The sequence below is a fragment of the Bos mutus genome, chromosome 25 (assembly GCF_027580195.1).
Source record: "Bos mutus isolate GX-2022 chromosome 25, NWIPB_WYAK_1.1, whole genome shotgun sequence".
In the NCBI taxonomy this organism is placed as follows: Eukaryota; Metazoa; Chordata; class Mammalia; order Artiodactyla; family Bovidae; genus Bos; species Bos mutus.
The window spans coordinates 26,659,094-26,685,255 of NC_091641.1; the positions used below are offsets into that span (position 1 = coordinate 26,659,094).

The following is a 26,162-nucleotide window of genomic DNA, read 5'->3' on the forward strand; positions in this document are numbered from 1 at the left end:
TGCAACTTTTCTGGACTAAATGGGCTGCAACTTATCCATTTCTGTAATTCTCTCCCCTGCCTTGACTTGACATGGTCACTGGCTTCATTTTTTTTTTTTTCTCTGAAGAGGGTAGGTGTTTAATAAATATTTGTTGAACAAGTGAGTGAATAGATGACAGCTGAGTTTTTTTGACTGCTGCATCTGGAGAAATCTGTGTCCTTTGGTAGCTGGGTGATTTGTCTTTGATGGCTTCTGAAGAAAAATAAGTCTGGTATTAAGGAGTCTTATCTTGCCCAGTGGATGTATGTACCCTGTGTTTGTGCTGGACATAAACACGGATATAGCAATTGCAGGCTCCTTCTCCACAAATCACTGGGCCAGTTCCCCTCCGAGCAGACCAAGAGGCATTACCCTCGCTTTGAAACACGACCTAATTTCACTGACTCATGGGCAGAAATCCTGAGATTCTGGTCCCTTTTCACCAATGTCCCCAATTTTTTCTCATATGACAGGGGAAAAAAAAATAAAACAATCTACCCGTAACCTGATCATTTTCAAACAAGTTTGTTCCTATTAAGTCTTTGTTTAGTTGCTGAGTCATGTCTGACTCTTTTGCGACCCCCATGGCCTGTAGCCAGCTATCTCTCTTCATGGGGTTTCCCAGGCGAGAATACTGAATGAGTTGCCAGCTCCTGCTCCGTGTTAACTCTTTAGAGTCCATTAACTGTCGTGGCGTCTGTAAACTGGATTTGTTTCTGTAAACTTGGTTTGGCTTCAGGATATGAACTGGGAGAGGCTCTGAAGTGCTGCTGCCGCTGCTAAGTCGCTTCAGTCCTGTCCGACTCTGTGCGACCCTATAGACGGCAGCCCACCAGGCTCCCCCGTCCCTGGGATTCTCCAGGCAAGAACACTGGAGTGGGTTGCCATTTCCTTCTCTGAAGTGCTACCGAACTATTAAGGCAAATCAGTGAGCCTGAAATTTGAGAATTATGTAGGACAGAGGTCAGCAGACTAGTCCGCAGGCCAAATCCAGCTCTATTTTCATGACCTGGAGCTATGAATGAGTTTTGCATTTTTTTAATGGTTACATTTCAATGATTATATAAGTACCCATGACATAGCTTCGATTTTACCTCTTTGCTTGCAAAGCCTATTTACTATGGATGGTCATTGAAGAAGAAGCTTATTGATCCCTGATGTAGGAGAGAGAAAGATTCCATCAGAGACAGAATTTGGGGAGTAGACATATATATCATGGGTTTTGAAGTTGTCTACAATAGGTGTACCGTGTAACACCCTCTCTGTCCCCTAGGGAATCTGTGTTATTTCTGTACAGTAAGCCCCTTACATGTGAACAAGGCCCACTCCAACAGCATGTCTGTGAGTCCAATTTTTAGTAAGTCCAATAAAGTTAGCCCAGGTGCCCAACTAACACGATCAGCTTTATAGTGCTGTACTACAATAGGTTTTTAATACTTTGCACACAAATAATACATTAAAAACAAACACAAAAAACAAAGAAAACAGTTTTAATCTTACAATACCTTCAGAAGTACACTAGTGTGGTACAATAGCTGGCACACAGGGACTGGCATGTTTGTATCTTTAAGAGTTCACAGCTTGAGTGTTCATATGTAGGGGATTTATTGTGTTGGCCATTGAGACTTGTGAGTTATGGGTTCTTTGGTGGAGGGGTGGGGGGCACTCAATGAATGCATCTGAAAACAGAGATAGGGGATGCAGAAGTGGAGGCTTGGGTACCAGAGGGTAGCAGTCATCTGGTCACTTACAGCCTCCCTGTTTAGTGTCTGCAGGGTCTCCGATCAGGCTTGGAAGGAATGACACAGACTCATCACCTTTCTCTTCTTCCTACTGCCTATGTGGGCTCCAGCTTGCTGGGTCTCCCTGGCACTGTCCTTTGAGAGGGCGTGTCTGGCCTCCACTTAATCACGGGGCCCTCTCCTCTCCCAGCAGCCCATCATCCAAGCACACTGCCACTTCTCACAGAGAGCCCTCTTACCCATCAGGGGACCATAATGCCTGGCAATCATTTTGGCTTTTCCAGACTTAATGTTCTCTCTCCTCAGGTCCTTCCTGCCCCAGTGGAAAGCGTAAGCATGCTATTTTAAGACATCCTTTAGTACCAAAATACCACTTTGAGACACTCGTGTCCTTCCTTCCAATAATGTCTTTTGTTTAAAGCATAAAGAACTTATCAGGCAGAGGCGAGTCTTGGCTTCCTATGGGAAGCTAGCCAAAGGGCAGGTGGAGCCTCTAACCGGATTTCTGCTGCTCCAGGGCATCCAGGCTTCCGATCGCAATGCTCGGGGCAGTGGAGATCCTTTGTCTTCTTCAATTACTCATTCTCAGCTTCACAGACTGAGGACTAAGGGAAGGGGGTCCCTGGGGACCAGGCTTCCCGTGGATGGAGCATCACGGTGAAAAAAGGCAGACTGGTGATAATGTGCCAAGTGGGCACTCAGCCTGGCCATAGGGAAAGAACTGGAAAACATGAAAAATAAGAGAGGCTAGGCCATGTAAAGAGGTTTTTCCTACAACAGCAAAAATAATTGAGACTATCTGAAGTTAGTGCGAGTAGAGGGTGTCCAGTGACATCATACAAACTAACAGCTATTTGGGAGAATGAATTACAAGCAGAGCTCCCCACAGTTTTAAGTCTTACTTCCAACACTGTATTCCCCCCTCTTCATGGTAGCTAATATTTATTGAATGCTAACTATGTGTCTAACTATTGATGTTTTTGAACTTTGGTGCTAGAGAAGACTCTTGAGAGTCCCTTGGATTGCAAGGAGATCAAACCAGTCAATCCTAAAGGAAATCAACCCTGAATCTTCACTGGGAGGATTGATGCTGAAGCTGAAGCGCCCATACTTTGGTCATCTGATCTGAAGAGCTGACTCATTGGAAAAGACCCTGACTCTGGGAAAGATTGAAGGCAGGAGGAGAAGGGTGCAACAGAGGATGAGATGGTTGGATGGAATCATCGACTCAATGGATATGAGTTTGAGCGAGCTCCAGGAGATGGTGAAAGGCAGGGGAGCCTGGTGTGCTGCAGTTCATGTAGTCGCAAAGAGTTGGACATGACTGAGGAAATGAACAACAACTCTGTGCCAGTTACTATGCTAATCCATTTATAAGATTCAGCTTACTTATTGCAAACAACAATCCTACTGTGTAAGATTTATTGTTTCCTGTATTTATAGAAGAGGAAACCAAATCTCACAGAGGTTAAGCCACTTGCCCACCATCACACAGCTCATGAGTGGCAGAGCTCAGGCTCACATCTGGCCTCGACCTCAGAACCTGAGCTCAGGATTTCTCCATGAGATCGGGTTTCCCAGGGAGTTTGCCTCTAGGATCTCATCTCCTGTGTGAGCCAGGCACCAGCATATGCTTTGGAGGAACCAACTCCCATAGACAGCTGTCTAGATGGTGTTGATATTATAAATGGTGTTGTAAAAAATCAGGATATGGCTTATAAATCAGGCAAAGGGAAGTTATGATTCTTCTGGACACTCTAATCTATCTCCCTATAATTGCTTGTATATGAAACGCCTGCATGAAGTTATCGGAGCCTTCCCTGAATCGTCTGCGAAGGTAAGATTGCAATTTCAGCAACCCTTGTTACACAAACTAAAGCAATCTGTTCTCCTTAGACACTCTGACACCACTGACTTGCAAAAGGGTTGGAGCCAGGGATGGAGAGGAATTTGTTCACGCTCCTGTTTCCAGTGAAAGTATGAAGGGTTAACTATAGAGCATCCTCTCTGCAGGTGAGGGCTCTGGCTTCTCAACAAACTAAGGAAGCAATCTTGGGGGTACGTAAGGAGAAAGTCACAGCTCCATTTCTTTAAACCATCTTTAACCTTTAGTTCTAGGAACTCTAATCAAAAATCAATTCTGTTTTTTTGTAGTCGATTTGACAGTAATTCTATCTCTAATAGCAATGGCAAGAGGAATAGTATGTCAGATAAACTCAGCAGCAAAATGACATATTCATTAGCAATTTACTAGGTGTGAAATTTATATCATGAGAAAGCATTCCTGAACAATACAGGGTCACCGTCCCCCTAGGGCGGGCAACCCATTCTACTAATTAATGGGGAACACTGGTGGGATTAAATGTCTGCTACCCAAATTATTTGAGTATTTACAGCAGAGTTCTTTTGTAGATACCTTGCACTCCGAAAATAAGTCAGGATCCAAAACAATAAACAAGCTGACATAACAAGATGATTGCAGCCTATTGTAGCCCAGAAAAATCTAATCTGGTCTCCTAACAGCATCGCAATCTTTATTGAGACTGTATGTGCCCCAATTCATCAGCCCACTTCGGCAAACTCTCCCTGCCCGTAATCATTCACTTTCAGGGTAGGCTCTGAACAGGTATCGACTTTAGAGCCTGGCAATTCATCCCTGCTTCTGCATCCCTCCATCAACATTCTTTGACAGTCTCTGAAGCAAGTTGGGAGAGAAAAATGTGGCCTCTGCAGGCAGGACCTCCAGAGACACTCTGGGAGCAGGCAGAAAGAGGGCAAGCAAAATTCTCCAGCTCAGTGCAAAGGGAGGACAAAACACTGGTGTCATATCTCGTCCCTGTTAAAATCCAAACAACATTCCCTGTGATCTACAGATCAAGTGGAATCATGAAATATCAGGACAAAAAGTATAGAGGGGAGAGATGCTTACGTTTAATGAAGGCCTTCAAAATCACTGTCTCATTTCAATCTTACATCCAACCCAAGATATAGGCACAATTATTAACCCCTTTTTCAGATGAGGAAACTGAGACTGAGGGAGGTAAAGAGATTCACACAGGCTAACAAATGACTTCTAAACAAGATTATTTAAACTAGCAGTTTTCCAGCTCTTTTTATTGAGGTAAAATTGGCATGACATAAACTTAACTGTTAACCATTGGGAAGATCCCCTGGAGGAGGGCATGACAACCCACTCCAGTATTCTTGCCTGGAGAATCCCATGGACAGAGGAGCATGGTGGGCTACAGTCTATGGGGTTGCAAAGAGTCGAATACGAATGGGTGACTAAGCACAACACACACAGGGTCCATCCAGCAGCAGTTGGTGCATTCACAGTGTTGTGTAGCTGTCACTCCTATAGGGCTTAAAATATTTTCATCGCTCCCAAAGGAAACCTCATGCCCATCCCCCACTCCCAGTCCCTGGATCCATTAATCTGTTTTGTGTCTCTATAGATTAAAAAACAAAAACCCAATCTACAAAACAAAAGTTGTTGCTGTCCAGTCAATAAGTCATATCTGACTCTTTGTGACCCCCACAAACTGCAGCATGTCAGGCTTCCCTGTCCTTCCCTATCTCCAGGAATTTGCTCAGGTTCATGTCCATTGAGTCAGCAATGCCATCCAACAATCTCATCCTCTGTCATCTCCTCCTCTTGCCCTCAATCTTTCCCAGCATCAGGATCTTTTCCAATGAGTCAGCTGTTGGCATCAGGTGGCCAAAGTATGGGAGCTTCAGCTTCAACATCAGTCCTTCCAATGAATATTCAGGACTGATTTCCTTTAGGATTGACTGGTTTGATCTCCTTGCTGTCCAAGGGACTCTCAAGAGTCTTCTCCAGCACCACAATTTGAAAACATTAATTCTTCGGTACTCACCCTTCTTTATGGTCCAACTCTCACAACCATACATGACTACTGAGAAAACCATAGCTTTGATTATATGGACAAAATAAAAGCAGAGCTGCTAATTGGAATTGGGGGCAGCATCTTGGAGCTTTGTGCCTTTAACCTTCCCAGACTCTAGTGGGGTCCCACTCAGCTCTAGAGGACTATTATGGGGGACTCTTGGGAAAATCTGCTATAAGGGCTTCTGTCACAGTGCCATAATTATTTTTCCCTCGAGGGAACAGATGAGACTATTAGACTGTGCGAAGTGTTGTTAAGCTGAGACAGGACAAGGTTTGCTGAACCCCTGCTGAGCAGGAGCCCACATATCTCCACTGGGGACAGATGAGTGATACACCAGGGTGTAGACCTCAGTCAAAGCACCGTTTTTAGGAATCCTGCTTGTCTGCTTTGCTTGTTATACACATCTCAATGGACAGATGGGGAAGGAACTTTGGGTCCTTCCCAAGATAAGACAAAAGGAAGATATCATTGGATTTTGCCATGGACTCAACATTTGGGCCACAAAAAATGTCAGAATACAGCCCTCTTTCTTGCTAGAAAGGTCACCTGATATTCCAACCTGTCAGGTTTGGAGTTGAAGTTGGTGCAACTCTGTGTGATTTCCTTCCCACCTGTACTTATTAATGGTGAATTGGAGTCACTCATATAAACTTAATGCTGACCACTCGGTGTGCTGTACCTCTCCAACTCCATCTCTTTGTGAGCTTCCATACAGCCTGCCTAGTGGAAAATGACCCTTGCATCCTGCCCCTTGATTACAGATTGGGCCAAGTGTAGACGTAAATCTAAGTCTAAATTTGGATAATGGCAGCATCGCTTGGGGATTGAGAATGCAGCTCAGTCTAAGTAATAAAACAAACAAATGTACATAACAAAACAGAAACAGACTCACAGATACAGGAAACAAACTGGTGGTACCAGTGTAGGGGAGTGAAAGGGGAAGATAAAGTAGGGGATTAAGAGATACCAACTACTATGTATAAAGTAGATAAACAATAACAATCTATTGTGCAGCACAGGGAAATACAACTATTATTTTGTAATAATTTTAAATTGAGTGTAATCTATAAAATATTGAATCACTCTGCTGTACACCTGAAACTAATATAATAGTGTAAATCAACTATATTTCATTTAAAAAAAAAAAAAAAGCATGTGGCTCAGGAGCTCTGCATCGTTGCTGTCATTCACTTGAATGAAGAGCCACACAATTCTGAAACCTGCCTCAGAAAGACACAGCTGCTACCAGAGAGAGAAGGAGAAGAATGAAGCAGACAAGCCTGCAGAAAGACGCAGGGTGAGAAACTTGGGTCCCCATCCAGGAAAGACAGGTACCTGGTCCCAGTTCCAGGCCCCTGGGAGACACGGCTGAAATTCCTGCTCTTAGTCCTGAATGATGCCCTGCCATTCTAGTCAGGGGTGCTTTGCTTGCAAGTGCCAGAAACACAACTCAAACTCACTCACGCATCCAAGGAGGCTATTAGCTTACGGAGCTGCAAAGACCAGGCACGAGGGCTGTGGTTACCAGGTCGATGTCATCAGGGTCCTCCTTACCCAGCTTTCAGCTCTGCTTTCCTTGAGGTAGGCTTCATTCTCTGGTGGGCTCACCAAAAGCTCCCAGATGTTCTGGCTGAGAAATGGTAATGGAGGAACTGCTCACATCCCAGGAGGTTTAGAAAAACTGGGAAGCTGATGCCCATTGGATGGTTTTGGTCATAAAACCACCAGGAAACCAAGACACTGACACTGAGTTATATGTTAACTCATCAACCCATCCTTAGAACTCACCATGAGGTGGAATCAGACCCACACAAACCATGAGGACTAAGGGAAAGAATGCAAAGGAATGCCACTCAAAATGATATTAGGGTGCTGTTCCAGAACATGGGTTCTGGGCAGCAAAAAGAGGGAACCTCTGCCATATCCTAGTCTCCCTACAAAAAAAAAAAAAAAAAAAAACCAAAAACCCATTTTAAGTTAGTCCAATAAGTTTCTGTTTCTTGTCATCAAACAGCCCTTGACTAAATATCTAGAAAAATTTGTGGGAAATAAAAATTATTAAGACAGATTTCAGCTGTCAAGGACCTTATCTTTTTTTATAAGGAAGTTAAAACCCAGTGTATGCAAATTGTACATCACAAGTAAAAGTTGATTCCAGAGGCACAGAGAACCCCAGAATTTCAAAGGCAGTGATATCGCCTGAGATAAGCAGGAAGTTCCTTACGGTATTTATTTGGCTTGGGGTTTAAGTGAAGACCATAAGGTTTCAAATAGACGGTGTATTTCTCGTTAAAGACAATGGTGTCATCAAACACCTAGAGGCTGACAAGTACAAGGTGTAAAGAGAGATGGTCAAGTTTATCTCCTAAAAATCTCTTACATCTATTTCTCTTCAGTTCTCCCACCTCCCGCTTAGCCTAATGTCTCACCAGATTCCTGGGGCAACCACTTTTGCTCCATTCTAAGCCTTTCACCACTTGTCTGCTAGAATGATCTTTTTCATCTGTTGATGACATACCCTACTTGCCTTCCAATAAGTCTCCCATTGCTCTAGGCTAAAATTCTTCTCCTGCCTCCTCTCTTGCACTCCAGTCCACCATGTTCTCTGAGTTATATGAATTCTCCAAAACTTTAGATGTGCTGGGGAGGCCACCATGTTGGGGAAATGCTTTCATCCCCACTCTTTGTGTGGTGATTAATTTACACCCTACCTTCAGATTTCTAGCTAAGGAAGACCACTTGAGCCAAGCCATTCAGATTGCCCTGTGATGCACACTCAATGTCACTGAGTATTTATCATTATTGGCCTTATTTCAATTAGTAAATAAAACTTCATTTGAGTGATTATTTTTTCAATGCCTCTGCACTCTACAGCAAGTTTCTCAGTCTTGGTTCTATTGACATTTTGGACCAGATAATTCCTTGCTATGTGCAGGGGAAGAGGCTGCCATGAGTGTTGCAGGATCTTCAGCAGCATCCCTGCTTCTGCCAGCATCCCTCAACCTTGAATACTCATTGGAAGGACCGATGCTGAAGCTGAAACTCCAGTATTTTTGTCATCTGATGCAAATAGCCAACTCATTGGAAAAGTCCCCGATGCTGGAAAAGATTGAAAGTAAAAGGATAAGAGGGTGTCAGGGGATGAGATGGCTGGATGGCATCACCAACCCAATTGACATGAACTTGGGCAAACTTTGGGAGATGGTGAGGGACAGGGAGGCCTGGCGTGCTGTAGTCCATGGGGTTGCAAAAGTCAGACATGACTGGGCAACTGAAAAACAACCTAGGTGACAGGAGCACACCCTTCCCACTTTAGTTGGAACAACCAAAAATATATCCAGACATCACTGCAGGTCTCCTGGGTGGGTGAGGACCAAAATAGTCCCCCATTGAAAACCGCCACTGTACAGTCTAGTCCTATAGACTCCATGAGGAAAGAACCAATCCAATGCCTGGTAAATGTATCTATTTGGTTTTCAATACCAGCATTTCACTTAGAGAGCTCTAAAAATTATTAATATGATGCATGATCTGACACCCGTACTAAGTAAGTAGGAATCTCTGAGGGGATGAGGTGAAGGGATTGAGATCCGGGCATCCATAAAAAAACAGAAAACTTCCCAACTGAATGTCTTGTGAAGTTGGGGTTGATAATCACAGAAGCAGGTGACCATTGCTGAAATCTTTGCTTACTGAATGGAAGGGAGGGATGAAAAAAGAGAGGAAGCAATAGACGGGAAGGGGAAGAAGGGGAGAGATGAAAAGAATACAAGGCGAAGAAGCAAAGGAAATAGAGAAAAGAAAGGAAAGGGAAAGAAACTCTTGTTAGATTGGGGTCACAAGAGAAATTGGGCTTATTGAGGCTGGAAATCTAATTTTGACCGTATGTGAAGAGCTACAAATATTATTTTGTTGTTTTGGTGTGTAGGTGATAGGAAGCCAACAGACATTTCAGAACAAGGACGCTTTAAGTTCAAAGCAATGTGTTAAGAAGTTGAATGGGCCATGCAACACAAGAGGAACTGGAGTGAGGAGACCCAGGAACCAACTGTGTTGTATTAAAACATTTGGGATAATAATAAATGGAAAGGAAATAAAGAACACCAAGGAAGGTGATGTTCTCCACAGGAAGAAGAATTAGATGATTATAGGTGCCAAGTATCGGGCTGTATTTGAGAATATGACAGCCATGTGCCCATCATTCTGCAGTCTAGTGAGGAGGATGGACATGGAAAACCAGTCCTAATGTAACGTTAAAAAGGGAAGCAGAGGATGCCCCTTGACCACAGAGAAGGTGCCTAATCTGGTCTAAAGGATCAGAATACACTTCTCAGCAGGAAAGCCCTTGATGCTCAGATCTCTGGGGTGAAGGGGATTGGGGTGGATGAGTGAGAGTAAGAAGGAAGGGAATTACGAAAATATAACTGGGTTGGGGTGGGCAAGAGCAAAGCTTAGTAGTGTCAGGTGAGGCAAGAGAAGATGTGGATGATCCTGGAGGGCTTTGTAAACCATGGCTCAGGATTTTAGACTTTATTCTTAGGGTCAGGATAAGCCATAGAGGTAAGTGTTTCTTAAATTTTTATTTATTTTATTTTTTATTGGAATATAATTGCTTTACAATGTTGTGTTACTATCTGCTGTACAATGACGTGAATCAACCAATTGTTGTTCAGTCACTCAGTCGAGTCCAATTCTTTACATCCCCATAGACTGCAGCATTCCAGGCTTCCCTGTCCTTCTATGTCTCCCAGAGTTTGCTCAAACTTATGTCCACTGAGTCAGTCATGCCATCCAACCATCTCTTCCTCTGTCACTCCTTTCTCCTTTTGCCTTCAATCTTTCCCAGTGTTAGAGTCTTTTCCAATGAGTCAGCTCTTCAAATCAAGTGGCCGAATTATTGGAGTTTCAGCTTCAGCATCAGTCCTTCCAATGAATATTCAGGGTTGATTTCCTTCAGGACTACTGGTCTGATCTCCTTGCTGTCCAATGGACTCTTAAGAGTCTTCTCCAGCACTACAGTTCAAAAGAATCAATCAACCATACATCTATGCCCTTTCTCTTGGACCTCCCTTCCACTCCCTCCATCCCACCCCTCAAGGTCTTCACAGAACACCAAGCTTCCTGTGCTTTATAGCAGGTTCCAATCAGCTATCTATTTCACACATGCTAGTGTGTATCTGTCAATCCAAATCTCCCAATTCGTCCCACTCTCCCATTCCCCAGCTGTGTCCACAGATCCATTCTCTGTCTGCATTTCTATTCCTGCCTTTGAAATAGGTTCATCTGTATCATTTTTCTAGATTCCACATTTTTGCATTAATATATATTTGTTTTTCTGGCTTACTTCACTCTGTATGACAGACTCTAAGTTCATCCATGTATCTACAAATGACCTCATTCCATTCCTTTTAGAGACTGGGTAATATTCCATTGTGTATATGTACCACAACCTCTTTATCCATTTATTTGTCCTTGAGCATTTAGATTGTTTCCATGTCCTGGCTATTGTAAATAATGCTGCAATGAACATTGGGGTGTATTTGTACTTTTGAATTATGGTTTTCTCAGGGTATATTCCCAGTAGTGGGAATGCTGGGTCATATGGTAGCTCTTTTGTTGTCACTGTTCAGTTGCTAAGTCATGTTCAACTCTTCGTGACCATATGGACTGTGGTAGTTCTATGTTTACTTTTTTAAAAAAACGTTTATTTTTTTTAATTGAAAGGTAATTGCTTTACAGAATTTTGCTGTTTTCTGTCAAACCTCAACATGAATCAACCATAGGTGTGTGTATATATATATACCCTCCCTCCCTTTTGAAACTCCCTCCATCTCCCTCCCCATCCCACCCCCCAGGTTGATATAGAGCCCCTATTTGAGTTTCTTAGCCATACGGCAAATTCCCATTGGCTATCTATTTTACATATGGTGATGTAAGTTCCCATGTTACTCTCCCCATACATCTCACCCTCTCCTCCCCTCTCCCCATGTCCGTAAGTCTATTCTCTATGTCTGTTTCTCTACCGCTGCCCTGTAAGTAAATTCTTCAGTACCGTTTTTATAGACTCTGTATATATGTATTAGAATATGATATATATCTTTCTCTTTCTAACTTACTTCACTCTGTATAATAGGTTCTAGGTCCATCCACCTCATTAGAACTGACTCAAAGGCATTCCTTTTTACGGCTGAATAATAGTCCATTGTGTATATGTACCACAACTTCTTTATCCATTCATCTGTTAATGGATATCTAGACTGCTTCCATGTTCTAGCTATCGTAAATAGTGCTGCAATGAACAATGGGACACATGTGTCTTTTTCAAGTTTAGTTTTCTCAGGGTATAGGCCTAGCAGTGGGGTTGCTGGGTCAAATGTGGTTTTATTCCTAGTTATTTAGGGAATCTCCATACCATCTTCCATAGTGGCTGTATCAATTTACATTCCCACCAACACTGCAAGAGTATTCCCTTTTCTCCACACCCTCTCCAGCATTTATTGTTTGTAGACTTTTTCATGATGGCCATTCTGACCAGTGTGAGGTGACAGCTCATTGTAGTTTTTATTCACTGTTTTTCCAAGATCTTAGATCATCTTTACTATCATTACTCTGAATTCTTTAATGAGAAGTCTATCTTCACTTCACTTAGCTGTTCTTCTGGGACTTTATTTTGTTCTTTCACCTGGGACATATTCCTCTGTAATTTCATTTTGTCTAATTTTCTGTGATGGTGGTTTCCATTCTGCAGGCTGCATGGTTATTGTTTTTCTTGCTTCGGCTGTCTACCACCGATTTATGAGTCTAACAGGCTTGTGTAGGCTTCCTGCTGGGAAGGGCTTGCCCACTGCTAGCTGGAGCTTGGTCTTGTCCCTCTGGAGCACAAGGCCATGATAAGGGGCATGTCCAGAGGGTTATGGTCTCAGAAGAATTTAAGCACCCTGTATGTTGGAGAAGACTCTTGAGGGTCCCTTGGACTGCAGGGAGATCCAACCAGTCCATTCTGAAGGAGATCAGCCCTGGGATTTCCTTGGAAAGAATGATGCTAAAGCTGAAACTCCAGTACTTTGGCCACCTCATATGAAGAGTTGACTCATTGGAAAAGACTCTGATGCTGGGAGGGATAGGGGGCAGGAGGAGAAGGGGACGACAGAGGATGAGATGGCTGGATGGCATCACTGACTCGATGGACGTGAGTCTGAGTGAACTCTGGGAGTTGGTGATGGACAGGGAGGCCTGACGTGCTGTGATTCATGGGGTCGCAAAGAGTCAGACACGACTGAGTGACTGATCTAATCTTATCTGATGAGATTATTTTGCTTCCTATTGGTTGTTTGGTCTGAGGCATCCCAGCACTGGTGCCTACAGACTGTTGTTGGGGCCACATCTTGGTAAGAAAATGACAATCTCCAGCAGGGCTCACACCAATGCATACTCCTCAGAACTGCTACCAACAATGTCTTTGACCCTGCAGTGCACCACTACTTCCCCCTGTCTCAGCAGGTGACCCCCCAATACTATCAGACAGTCTTGTCCAGTCTCTCATGAGGTCACTGCTTTTTACCCTGGGTCTTAGTGAACACAAGACCTGTGGAATTCTTGTGATCAAACCTCACTGGCTTTTAAAGCCAGATTCTCTGAGGGCTCCTCTTCGCATTGCCAGACACCCAGGCTAGTTAGCCTGACATGAGACTTAGAACATCTACTCCTGTGGGAGAACTTCTGGGGTATAATTATTTTCTAGTTTGCACACCCAGCAGGTATAGAATTTTATTTTGTCATGATTGCCCCCTCTACAGTCTCACTGTAGCTTTTTCTTTATCTTTTGATGTAGGTTATCTTTTTGGTAGGTTCCAGAATTTTTTGACAATGGTTATTCAGCAGTTAGTTTTGAGTTTGATGTTTTCATAAGAAGCACTGAACTCACATCCTTCTACCCTCCACTTTTGTCTCCATCTCTATATATTTCTTTAAATAATTCACAGAACATAAATATTGCACTGGAACTAAGAATGGTAAGTTGTTCTATGGGGTGGTTTGTAGCTCATGCTACTCACAGATTGCCAGGAGAAATATCAATAACCTCAGATATGCAGATGACACCACCCTTATGGCAGAAAGTGAAGAAGAACTGAAGAAACTCTTGATGAAAGTGAAAGAAGAGAGTGAAAAGTTTGGCTTAAAACTCAACATTCATAAAACTAAGATCATGGCATCTGGTCCCATCACGTCATGGCAAACAGGTGGGGAAACAGTGGAAACAATGACAGACTTTATTTTGGGGGGTCTCCAAAATCACTGCAGATGGTGACTGCAGCCATGAAATTAAAAGACACTTGCTCCTTGGAAGAAAAGCTATGACAACCATTCAGAGCATATTAAAAAGCAGAGACATCACTTTGCCAACAAAGTTCTGTCTAGTCAAAGATATGATTTTTCCAGTAGTCATGTATGGATATGAGAGTTGGACTATAAAGAAAGCTGAGTGCTGAAGAATTGATGCTTTTGAACTGTGATGTTGGAGAAGACTCTTGGGAGTCCCTTGGACTGCAAGGAGATCCAACCAGTCCATTCTGAAGGAGATCAGCCCTGGGATTTCTTTGGAAGGAATGATGCTAAAGCTGAAACTCTGGTACTTTGGCCACCTCATGTGAAGAGTTGACTCATTGGAAAAGACTCTGATGCTGGGAGGGATTGGGGGCAGGAGGAGAAGGGGACGACAGAGGATGAGATGGCTGGATGGCATCACTGACTCAATGGACGTGAGTCTGGGTGAACTCCAGGAGTTGGTGATGGACAGGGAGGCCTGGCGTGCTGCGATTCATGGGGTCGTAAAGAATCGGACATGATTGAGCGACTGAACTGAACTGAACTGAAAAATGAGTGATGTTGAGCATCTTTTCATGTGTTTGTTAGCCATCTGTATGTCTTCTTTGGAGAAATGTCTGTTTAGGTCTTTTTCTCACTTTTTGATTGGGTTGTTTGTTTTCCTGGTACTGAGTTGTATGAGCTGCTTGTATATTTTGGAAATTAACCCTTTGTCATTTGTTTCATTTGCTATTATTTTCTCCGATTCTGAGTGTTGTCTTTTCACCATGCTTACCGTTTCCTTTGCTGTGCAAAAGCTTTTAAGTTTAATCAGGTCCCACTTGTTTCCTTTTGTTTTTATTTCCATTACTCTAGGAGGTGGGTCATAGAGGATTTCACTTTGATTTATGTCATTGAGTGTTCTTCCTATGTTTTCCTCTAAGAGTTGTATAGTTTCTGGTCTTACATTTAGGTCTTTAATCCATTTTTAGTATATCTTTGTGTATAGTGTTAGGAAATGTTCAAATTTAATTCTTTTACATGTACCTGTCCAGTTTTCCCAGCACCATTTATTGAAGAGGCTGTTTTTGCCCCATTGTATATTCTTGCCTCCTTTGTCAAATATAAGGTGCCCATAGGTGCATGGGTTTCTTTCTGGGCTTTCTATCTTGTTCCATTGATTTATATTTCAGTTTTTGTGCCAGTACCATACTGTCTTGATGACTGTAGCTTTGTAGTATAATCTGAAGTCAGGAAGGTTGATTCTTCCAGCTCCATTCTTCTTTCTCAAGATTGCTTTGGCTTTTCAGGGTCTTTTGTGTTTCCATATAAATTGTTAAATTTTTTGTTCTAGTTCTGTGAAAAATGTCATTGGTAATTTGCTAGGGATTGTATTGAATCTGTAGATTGCATTTGGTAGTATAGTCATTTTCACAATATTGATTCTTCCTACCCAGGAACATGGAATATCTCTCCATCTGTTTATGTTGTCTTTGATTTCTTTCATTAGTGTCTTATAATTTTCTGTGTACAGTTCCTTTGTCTTCTTAGGTAAGTTTATTCCTAGACATTTAATTCTTTTTGTTGCAATGGTGAATAGGATTGATTCCTTAATTTCTCTTTCTGATTTTTCATTGTTAGTATACAGAAATGCAAGTGATTTCTATGAATTGGTTTTGTATCCTGCAACTTTGCTAAATTCACTGATTAGCTCTAGTAATTTTCCAATACTATCTTTAGGGTTTTCTATGTACAGTTTCATGTCATCTGCAAACAGTGAGAACTTTACTTCTTTTCTGATCTGGATTCTTTTTATTTCTTTTTCTTCTCTGATTGCTGAAGCTAGGACTTCCAGAATTATGTTGAATAATAGTGGGGAAAGTGGTCATTCTTGTCTTGTTCCTGATCTTAGGGCAACGCTTTTGGTTTTTCACCATTGAGATTAATGTTTGCTGTAGGCTTATTATATATGGCCTTTACTATGTTGAGGTAGGTTCCTTCTATGCTCATTTTTTGAAGAGTTTTAATCACAAATGGGTGATGAATTTTGTCAAAGTATTTTTCTGCATCTATTGAGATTATCAGTTCAGTTGCTCAGTCACATCTGACTCTTTGTGACCCCATCGACTGCAGCACACCAGGCTTCCCTGTCCATCACCAACTCCCGAAGCTTACTCAAACTCATGTCCATTAAGTCGGTGATGCCATCCAACCATCTCATCCTCTGTTGTCCCCTTCTCCTCCCACCTTCAATCTTTCCCAGCATCAGGGTCTTTTCAAATGAGTCAGTTCTTCACATCAGGTGGCAAAAGTATTGAGATTATCATTTGGTTTTTATCTTTTAATTTGTTAATATGATGTATCACATTGATTGATTTGGGTATACTGAAGAATCCTTGCATCCCTGGAATAAACCCAACTTGATCAGCTTTTTGATGTGTTGTTGAATTCTGTTTGCTAAAATTTTGTTGAGGATTTTTGCATCTATGTTCATCAGTGATATTGGCCTGTAGTTTTCTTTTTTTGTGTTGTCTTTGTCTGGTTTTGGTATTAGGGTGGTGGTGACCTCATGGAATGAGTTTGGAAGTGTTCCTTCCTCTGCAAATTTTTGAAACAGTTTTAGAAGGACAGGCATTAGCTCTTCTCTAAATGTTTGATAGAAGTGTCCTGTGAAGACATCTGGTCCTGGGCTTTTGTTTTCTGAGAGATTTTTGATCACAGCTTCAATTTCATTACTTGTAATTGGATTGTTCATAATTTCTATTTCTTCCTGGTTCAGTCTTGGAAGATTTAACTTTTCTAAGAATCTGTCTATTTCTTCCAGGTTATCCATTTTATCCATATAGTTGTTCATAATAGTCTCTTATGATCCTTTGTATTTCTGCATTGTCTGTTGTAACCTCTCCTTTTTCATTTCTAATTTTGTTTATTTGATTTTTCTCTCTTTTTTTCTTGATGAGTCTGTCGAAAGTTTTGTCAAATTTGTTTATCTTCTCAAAGAACCAGCTTTTAGTTTTGTTAATCTTTACTATTGTTTCATTCATTTCTTTTTCATTTATTTCTGCTTGGATCTTTATGATTTCTTTCCTTCTATTAATTTTGGGTTTTATTTGTTCCCCTTTTTCCAGTTGTTTTAGGTGTGAAGTTAGGTTCTCTATTTGATGTTTTCCTTGTTTCTCGAGGTAGGATTGTATTACTATAAACTCCCCCCTTAGAACTGATTTTGCTGCATCCCATAGGTTTTTGAGTTGTCGTGTTTTCATTGTTATTTGTTTCTAGAAATTTTTTGAGTTCCCTTTTGATTTCTTCAGTAACCTGTTGGTTATTTAGAAACGTATTGTTTAATCTCCGTGTGTTTGTGTTTCTTACAGTTTTTTCTTGTAATTGATATCTAGTCTCATAACATTGTGGTCAGAGAAGATGCTTGATATGATTTCAACTTTCTTAAATTTACTGAGGTTTGATTTGTGATCCAAGATGGTGTTTATCCTGGAGAATGTTCCATGTGCACTTGAGAAGGTGTATTCTTCTGCAATTGGATGGAATGTCCCGAAGATATCAATGAGATCCATCTCATCTAATGTATCATTTAAGATACATTTTAATGTATTTAATGTGTTTCCTTATTAATGTTCTGGTTTGATGATCTGCCCATTGGTGTGAGTGGGGTTTCAAAGTCTTCTGCTATTATTGTGTTGCTGCCAATTTCTCTTTTTATGTCTGTTAGTGTTTGTCTTATGTATTGAGGTGCTCCTATGTTGGGCGCCTATGCATCCAACAATATTTACAATTGTTATGTCTTCCTCTTGGACTGATCCCTTGAACATTGCATAGTGTCCTTCTTTATCTCTTGTAATATTCTTTATTTTAAGGTTTATTTTGTCTGATATGAGGATTGCTACTCCAGCTTTCTTTTGCTTCCCATTTGCATGGAATATATTTTTCCATCCTCTCACTTTCAGTCTATATGTGCCTTTAGGTCTGAAGTGGGTTTCTTGTAGACAGCATATATATGGGTCTTGTTTTTGTATCCATTCAGCCAGTCTGTGTCTTTTGGTTGGAGCATTTAATCCATTTACATTTAAAGTAATTACTGATATATATGTTCCTATTGCCATTTTCTTAATTGTTTGGGGTTGATTTTGTAGATCTTTTTCCTTCTCTTGTGTTTCTTGACTATATATGTCCATTTAATATTTGCTGTAAAGTTGGTTTGGTGGTGCTGAATTCTCTTAGCTTTTGCTTGTCTTAAAAGTTTTTTATTTCTCCATCAATTTTGAATGAGATCCCTGCCAGGTATAGTAATTTTGGTTGTAGATTTTTTCCTCGCTGTACTTTGAATATATCCTGCCATTCTCTTCTGGCCTGCAGAGTTTCTGCTGAAAGATCAACTGTTAAATGTATAGAGTTTCCCTTGTTTGTTACTTGTTGCTTTTCCCTTGCTGCTTTTAATACTCTTTCTTTGTATTTAGTCTTTGTTAGTTTGATTTGTATGTGTCTTGGCATGTTTCTTGTTGGGTTTATCTTGTATGGGACTCTTTGCACCTCTTGGACTTGATTTAATATTTCCTTTTCCATGTTGGGGGAATTTTCAACTATAATCTGTTTAAAATTTTTCTTTTTTTTAAATTTAATTTTATTTTTAACTTTACAATATTGTATTGGTTTTGCCATATATCAACATGAATCTGCCACAGGTATACACGTCTTCCCCATCCTGAACCCTCCTCCCACCTCTCTCCCTGTACCGTCCCTCTGGGTCATCCCAGTGCACCAGCTCCAAGCATCCAGAATCGTGTATCGAACCCGGACTGGCTACTTGTTTCATATATGATATTATACATGTCTTAATGCCATTCTCCCAAATCATCCCACCCTCTCCCTCTCCCACAGAGTCCAAAAGACTGTTCTGTATATCAGTGTCTCTTTTGCTGTCTCGTATACAGGGTTATTGTTACCATTTTTCTAAATTCCATCTATATGCATTAGTATACTGTATTGGTGTTTTTCTTTCTGGCTTATTTCACTCTGTATAATAGGCTCCAGTTTCATCCACCTCCTTAGAACTGGTTCAAACATATTCTTTTTAATGGCTGAGTAATACTCCATTGTATATGTGTACCACAGCTTTCTTATCCATTCATCTGCTGATGGACATCTAGGTTGCTTCCATGCCCTGGCTATTATAAACAGTGCTGTGATGAACATTGGGGTACACGTGTCTCTTTCAATTCTGGTTTCCTTGGTGTGTATGCCCAGCAGTGGGATTGCTGTGTCATAAGGCAGTTCTATTTCCAGTTTTTTAAGGAATCTCCACACTGTTCTCCATAGTGGCTGTACTAGTTTGCATTCCCACCAACAGTGTAAGAGGGTTCCCTTTTCTCCACACTCCCTCCAGCATTTATAATTTTTCTTATACCCTTTCTTTTTCTCTTCTTCTGGGACCCCTATAATTTGAATGTTGGTGCGTTTGGTATTGTTTCAGAGGTTTTTGAGGCTATTCTCAGTTCTTTTCATTCTTTTTACTTTATTCTGCTCTTCAGAATTTATTTCCACCATTTTATCTTCCAGCTCATTGATTCGTTTTTCTGCTTCAGATATTCTGCTATTGATTCCTTCCAGAAAGTGAAAGTTACTCAGTTGTGTCCGACTCTTTGCAACCCCATGGACTATACAGTCCATGGGATTCTCCAGGCCAGAATACTGGTGTGGGTAGCCTTTCCCTTCTACAGGGGATCTTCCCAACCCAGGGATCAAACCCAGGTCTCCCACATTGCAGGTGGATTCTTTACCAGCTGAGTCACAAGGGAAGCCCAAGAATCCTGGAGTGGGTAGCCTATCCCTTCTCAGAGGATCTTCCTGACCCAGGAATTAAACTGGGGTTTCCTGCATTGCAGGCGGATTCTTTAACAACTGAGCTATGAGGGAAGCCCGATTCCTTCCATAGTATTTTTAATTTCAGTAATTGTGTTGTTCCTATAATTCTTCTAAGCCTTGGTTAATTGATTCTTGCATTTTCTCTATTTTGTTTTCAAGGTTTCTGATCATCTTTACTATCATCATTCTGAATTCTTTTCCAGGTAGTTTGCCTGCTTCCTCTTCACTTATTTGGACTTCTGTGTTTCTAATTTGTTCCTTCATTTGTGTAATATTTCGCTGCCTTTTCATTATTTTTTTAAACTTATTGTGTTTGAGGTCTCCTTTCCAAAGGCTTCAAGGTTGAATTCTTTCTTCCTTTTGGTTTCTGGCCTCCTAAGCTTGGTCCAGTGGTTTGTGTAAACTTTGTATAAGGTGAGATTTGTGCTGAGTGTTTTGTATATTTGTTTTTCCTCTGAAGGGCAAGGCTGAGTGAGGTGGTAATCCTGTCTGCTGGTGACTGGGTTTATATTTTTGTTTTGTTTGTTGTTTAGATGAGGCATCCTGCACAGGGTGCTACTGGTGGTTGGGCGATGCTGGGTCTTGTGTTCAAGTGGTTTCCTTTGTGTGAGTTCTCACTATTTGATACTCCCTAGGGATAGTTTTCTGGTAGTCTAGGGTCTTGGTGTCAGTACTCCCACTCCAAAGGCTCAGGGCGTGATCTCTCTCTCTTTTTTTTTTTTTCCTTTAATGCTTAGTCTGGTTTCACTTGCTCAAGCAGAGGCCTTGCACCCAGCTCTTCAGACCAGAGCTCCTTCTGGAAAATGGCCAAGTGGACACCCCAGCTCATACGTTTACTTTTTTAAAGGAATCTCCATACTATTCTCCACAGTGACTGTATCAATTTACATTCCCACCAACAGCGCAAGAAGCAACGTAGGGACACCAGGCAGATTTACAGTTTCTCAGATCTCATTTTTGCTCCGGGGTACAAAATAGAAATTTGGTAAAGAAAGCAGTCAGCAAACTATTTCCGAGGCTTTGGACCCAGCTGAGTGGAAAGGAGAATGTCCATATTAGCAGCAGAGGGGAGAATAAGCCAGGAACAAGAATTTCGGGACAAAAGGTAGTTGAGCATTTTCTTCTGTTATTGTACAAAAATGGTAGGTTTCCAACATGGAGTTTCCATGTTAAAAAGAGGGAAGTGTCCTGGGGTGCAGTAGGTCCTATAGACTGCAGGCGCTCATGTTTCAGTAAGGAGAGCCTGGTTTGAATGAGCCATGACTTCCTTCCACTCTGGGCAGTCAGGAATTTCTCCTGGGCAGTCTCTCTGTGTCCCTCAAAGATCTCAACAAAGAGGGAACACGGGCTATAAAGACAGAAAAACCAGAAAAATCCAAATTTCAAGCCCTGCCCCATAGCTGATCAGTTGGACCACTTCCTTAACTAATCTGAGCCTCAGCTTCCTCTAAAATACGGTATCAGTCCTTGCTGTGTGTCTGTGAGCATCACATTTGCTATGTTATGACAGATAATAACAAGTGGACAGTGCCTAGAAAAGTGGTCAGCAGTGGATAAAGGGTGATTTTCCTTCCTCTCTGAATGGAGGCTTCCAGATTATGTGGTTTCATTGGCAGCTTGGGCTATTTGCTGCCACACACTGTTACACCATGGCCTGCCTTTTCCACAGAGGAGCATTAATTCAAAGTCATACAGGTAGGAAAGGCTTAGGAGAAAGACTCCCTCATGTTCAGAAGACAGAGAAAAAAATTCAGGAGTCCAGGCAATAGAAATATTTGAATAATGACAGAGCCAGAACATTTGTAGCAGGTCAATAGACTGCTCTTCTCTCTCCAGTAAATTCTCCATCTTGAGTTTCTGTAATATCGGCATCTTTGTTACAAAGCGACTTCTGAGCTATTACTCTTATGAAGGTGTATTGAATGCATTTGAAGGAGAATGCTGCTTTATTACAGACCAAGGGCCTTGTGTTGATGATTTACAGTGTGGAGGTGTACGCCTGCCTGATACCATCCACAGAAGTGACAAATCAGGCAAAGGGAATGAACTTATCTTGATGCCTGGCCTGTGTGTTCAGCCAGGACTCTGTTGACTGCAACTGACAGACACACAACTCAAAATAGTTTAAGGAAAAATGGAATTATAAGGACCTGGAGGGATCTCGTGAAGAACGGATGAATCAAGCCCAGGAAAAGGCAGGAATGCAGGGAGACCTCAGGAACCATAAAACCAAGATTCAGACATACTGAGATTCTTCTTCCATTTCCTATAGCATCTGTCTGCTTGTTTTTTCCTTTTTTCTTTTCTCTCATTGTACATGGTTTGTAGCTACGCAGCAAAAAACACAGCTCCTGCTTTTTGAGGAAAATGCAGGTCACTGCTGCAGCGGAGCCCCAGGCCACCTGCTTCTGTTCCTGACCCACCACTGTTCACTCTCCCCAGGAACAAGTTGGTCAGGAAGCCTCACCTTACCTGTGGCTTTTAAAGATACTGTAAGTTGGTGCAGTGGTAAGGAATCCGCCTGCCAATGAAGGAGACACAGGTTCAATCCTTGGGTTGGGAGGAACCCTGGAGGAGGAATTGGCAAGCCACTCCAGTATTCTTGCCTGGAAAATTCCATGGACAGAGGAGCCTGGCAGGCTACAACCCATGGGGTATAAAGAGTCGGACATGACTGAGCAACTGAACACACACACACACACACACACACTACTCCGTGGAGCCAGTGGTGGTGATTCACCAGATTAGAATCACCCTCAGCCGCAACATGAAGTCTTTGGAGAAGGTTAGTGCTGAGCTGACCAGAGGTGTGAAGGAAAAGAACCTCAAACTGCAAGCATGGGTTCAGATGCCTACTGAGACTCTGAGAACAACTACAAGGATACAAGGAGGACTTGGAAAAGGTTGTTCTAAGACTTGGAATTATTTCCAGGCAAGGATGCGCAAGCAACATTGACTTGCACATTCTGAGATTGTCAAACAGATCACTTCTATCATCACTGAGTCAGGAGTCAAGGTTGAAGTCACCATTGCAGATGCTTAAACCTTTTTAATAAACTGATAAAGTGAAAGTGAGAAGTGAAAGTGTTAGTCGCTCACTTATGTCTGGCTCTTCCTGATGCTGTGCACTGTAGCCTGCCACTCTCGCTCCTCTGTCCATGGAATTCTCCAGGCAGGAATACTGGAATGGGTGGCCATTGCCTTCTCCAAGGATCTTCCCAACCCAGGGATGAAACCCAGGTCTCCCATGTTGCAGGCAGATTCTTTTACCATCTGAGCCACCAGAGAAGCCCCCAATAAATTGATAATCAGTTGTTTAAAAAAATGGCTCCTGCTAACTCCTGATTTTTCTACTTATGATGTCAGTCATTCTAGAGATACTGAACTCATTTCCTCAGTGCTAGTCTAAATGGCCTCATGAATGGACTCACTGGCTTAGCAGGGGTCAGGGACACCTTCTTTGGTCACTCAGTTCTTCCGGTGCAGAGAAGTATGCTCTGATGGGCCCATTCTGGATCAGATGTCTGCTCCTGGACCAGCTACCAGTGACAGGAGATGCAGGGTCATGTGAGAACACGGTCCCTCTAAAGGAAAACAAATGGATGTTGTAGGTGGAGGGACAATTTGGAGAAAAAGAGGCAGGCTGGCCAGACAAAACCAAAGATGGAATTTACCCTTCTCTTCTGGAAGTAAACACAGGAAGAACTCACTTGCTTCAAGTTTTACTCACTTATTTACTTCTCTTCCCTTATGCATTAATTCATTCAAACACTAAACACTTGTTAGAGCACTACCTGTCAGGTCATGAGCATTTTCTTGGTTTAGAATAAAGGAAAGATTCCTGCTCCTACTGTGGCTACATTCCCCTCACACTTTTCTGTCTCTGCTAGAGAAACTCTTACCCCACTTGCCAGTGAACGGCAGCTTCTAGACCATTTCAAGTCCATGACTACCCTTGTCGAGCAGTCTGTTCTCTTTGAAACAGCCAGCAATGGGCAAATATCACAACAGATATTGCCAATGTCTCAATAGTCACATAGACGCACATACATATACACAGACAGACACACACACACATAAACACACACAGAGGCCAGGATGCAGTACTAGAAACTGAGAAATCACTGTATTTTCCTCTGGTGAATAGAGCATTTTGTCAGCCACATTCAGTTTATTGGATTTATTTGCCTCCTATAGGAGGCCTAAAGGCTTCCCAGGTGGCGCTAGTGGTAAAGAACTCACCTGCCAATGCAGGAGACAAAAGACATGGGTTTGATTCTTGGGTTGGGAAGATCGCCTGGACGAAGGCATGGCAAACCACTCCAATATTCTTGCCTGGAGAATCCCATGGACAGAGGAACTTGGCAGGCTACGGTCCATAGGGTCGCAAAGAGTTGGACATGACTGAAGAGACTTAACCTACACACACACACACACACACACACACACACACACACACACGACCTATAGCATAAAGAAACTCTGAACTCAGGGACGACTCACTGGGTTTCTTTGAACAAGAGTTACTATCTCTTTGTCCTCAAATTTTCTAGTCTGAAAAGTAAAAAGATTGAATATGAAATAGATCCTTACAGCCAGTTTTGGGAGAGGAAAAACTAGGTCCTAAATTTTCAAAACTCTGAGTCTCACAAAGGAGTCTTTCTGATATTCCAGGTTGTGTTGGGTGGTCAAGTTCTACTCTGGCCTTTCCTTCCTTCCTTCCTTTTCTTCTTTCTATCTTTTTCTTTGCTTCTTTATTTCTATCATTCTCTGCCATAGTCATTTTTTCTCTCTGTGTGTATTTTCTGCCACACTGTAACTTCTAGAAGACCAAGACGAACACTTATCCATTGTATCCCAAATGCCCAGGACGTAACTTGGCATATAATAGACACTGAATAAATGTTTATTGGGCTTCCCAGCTGGCACTAGTTTTAAAGAACCCACCTGTCACTGCAGGAGACTTAAGAGATGTGGGTTTGATCCCTGGGTGGGGAAGATCTCCTGGAGGAGGGCATGGCAACACACCCTAGTATTCTTGCCTGGAGAATCCCATGGATGGAGGAGCCAGAAGGCTGTAATGCATGGGTTGCACACAATCGGACACAACTGAAGTGACTTAGTATGCATGCAAATGTTTATTTAAAAAAAGGATGGGGAGATATGAGACATACTCTGCTGGTCAGCCTCACTTGTCCACAAAAGTATCTTATCCTGCTGTGAGCAAGATGTGTGATTACACTGACTATTGTGAGTGTGCAGATTAGGAAATTTAGGCTGTCGGGTCACACAAAAGCCACCAGAATTCACATCTCCTTAGATGTTCTCCTAACCTGGATCCACAGACAATCCTGGTCTAGCGGGTATAGCAGAGACCCATGAGCACACATTCAATCCACTATTAATGAGAAGGGTCCAGGCTGCTCAGATACTTTTTAAAAAGAAATCTTAATAACAGTTACTGAGCCCTGCTATGAGTCTGGCACCATCTAAGAGCCTTGACATTATCAAACCAGTGGGTCTTATTCAGAGTGACTTTGCTTCCAGGCACGATGGGCAAGGTCTGGACACAATTTTGATTGTCACTCTGGAGGGGTTTAATGCTTGTATGTAGTGGGAGAGGCCAGGGATCCTGCTAAACATCCCGTAATATGCCAGACAAACCCCCGCAACAATGAGTCCATCCCCAAGTCAATAGTGCCAAGGGTGAGAAATTCTGATCTAAATGAATCCCATCGACAGCATTATTATTATTATTTTCCTGATTAGACTAAAGAGAAATCTGATAAATATGTTATTTGCCCAAGTACCACTGAAGTTTTGGGTTGAAACCCTCTGCTCTTACTACTGAGCCTATAACTCTTGGCAGGTCTTACCTACAAGGAAGAACTAAACAGGGAACTTGACAGTGACAATCCCGAACCTACTTAGCATGCTGGGCCTTGAAGATCGCCCGCTGCTCCAACAGCAGATTTTTTACCTAGTTTCGTGTAAGGAACTGAAGATGTTACAGTGGCCAGACCTGGGAGTATCTTTAAATTGAATCCAGTTCCTCCTATTGAAACATAATAACTTTCAAACTAATCTAGTCTCTTCATTACCAGTGCTATAGCCAGTTGTCGAAATCTCTTTTGAGTTAGTAGTTAAAAGGCCCAGCCACACATCCGTAACGTTATTGTTGCTGGCTAAAATCCTTTGCAACAACACAAACATCACTCAGAATCAAATTATCAGATGTGCCGACAAGATGCTCCTCGATTTAATAGTGTGGTAAATGATGGCTGGGAGATGTTCTTTGAAGCTGTGG

The 26,162-nt window shown here is 42.0% G+C and overlaps 1 pseudogene; it reads left to right on the forward strand.

Moving 5' to 3' along the window:
• LOC102280895 (small ribosomal subunit protein uS10-like) overlaps positions 1-22,898 on the forward strand; it is a 130,190-nt pseudogene extending 107,292 nt beyond the window's left edge.
• The last annotated feature ends 3,264 nt before the right edge of the window (positions 22,899-26,162 follow it).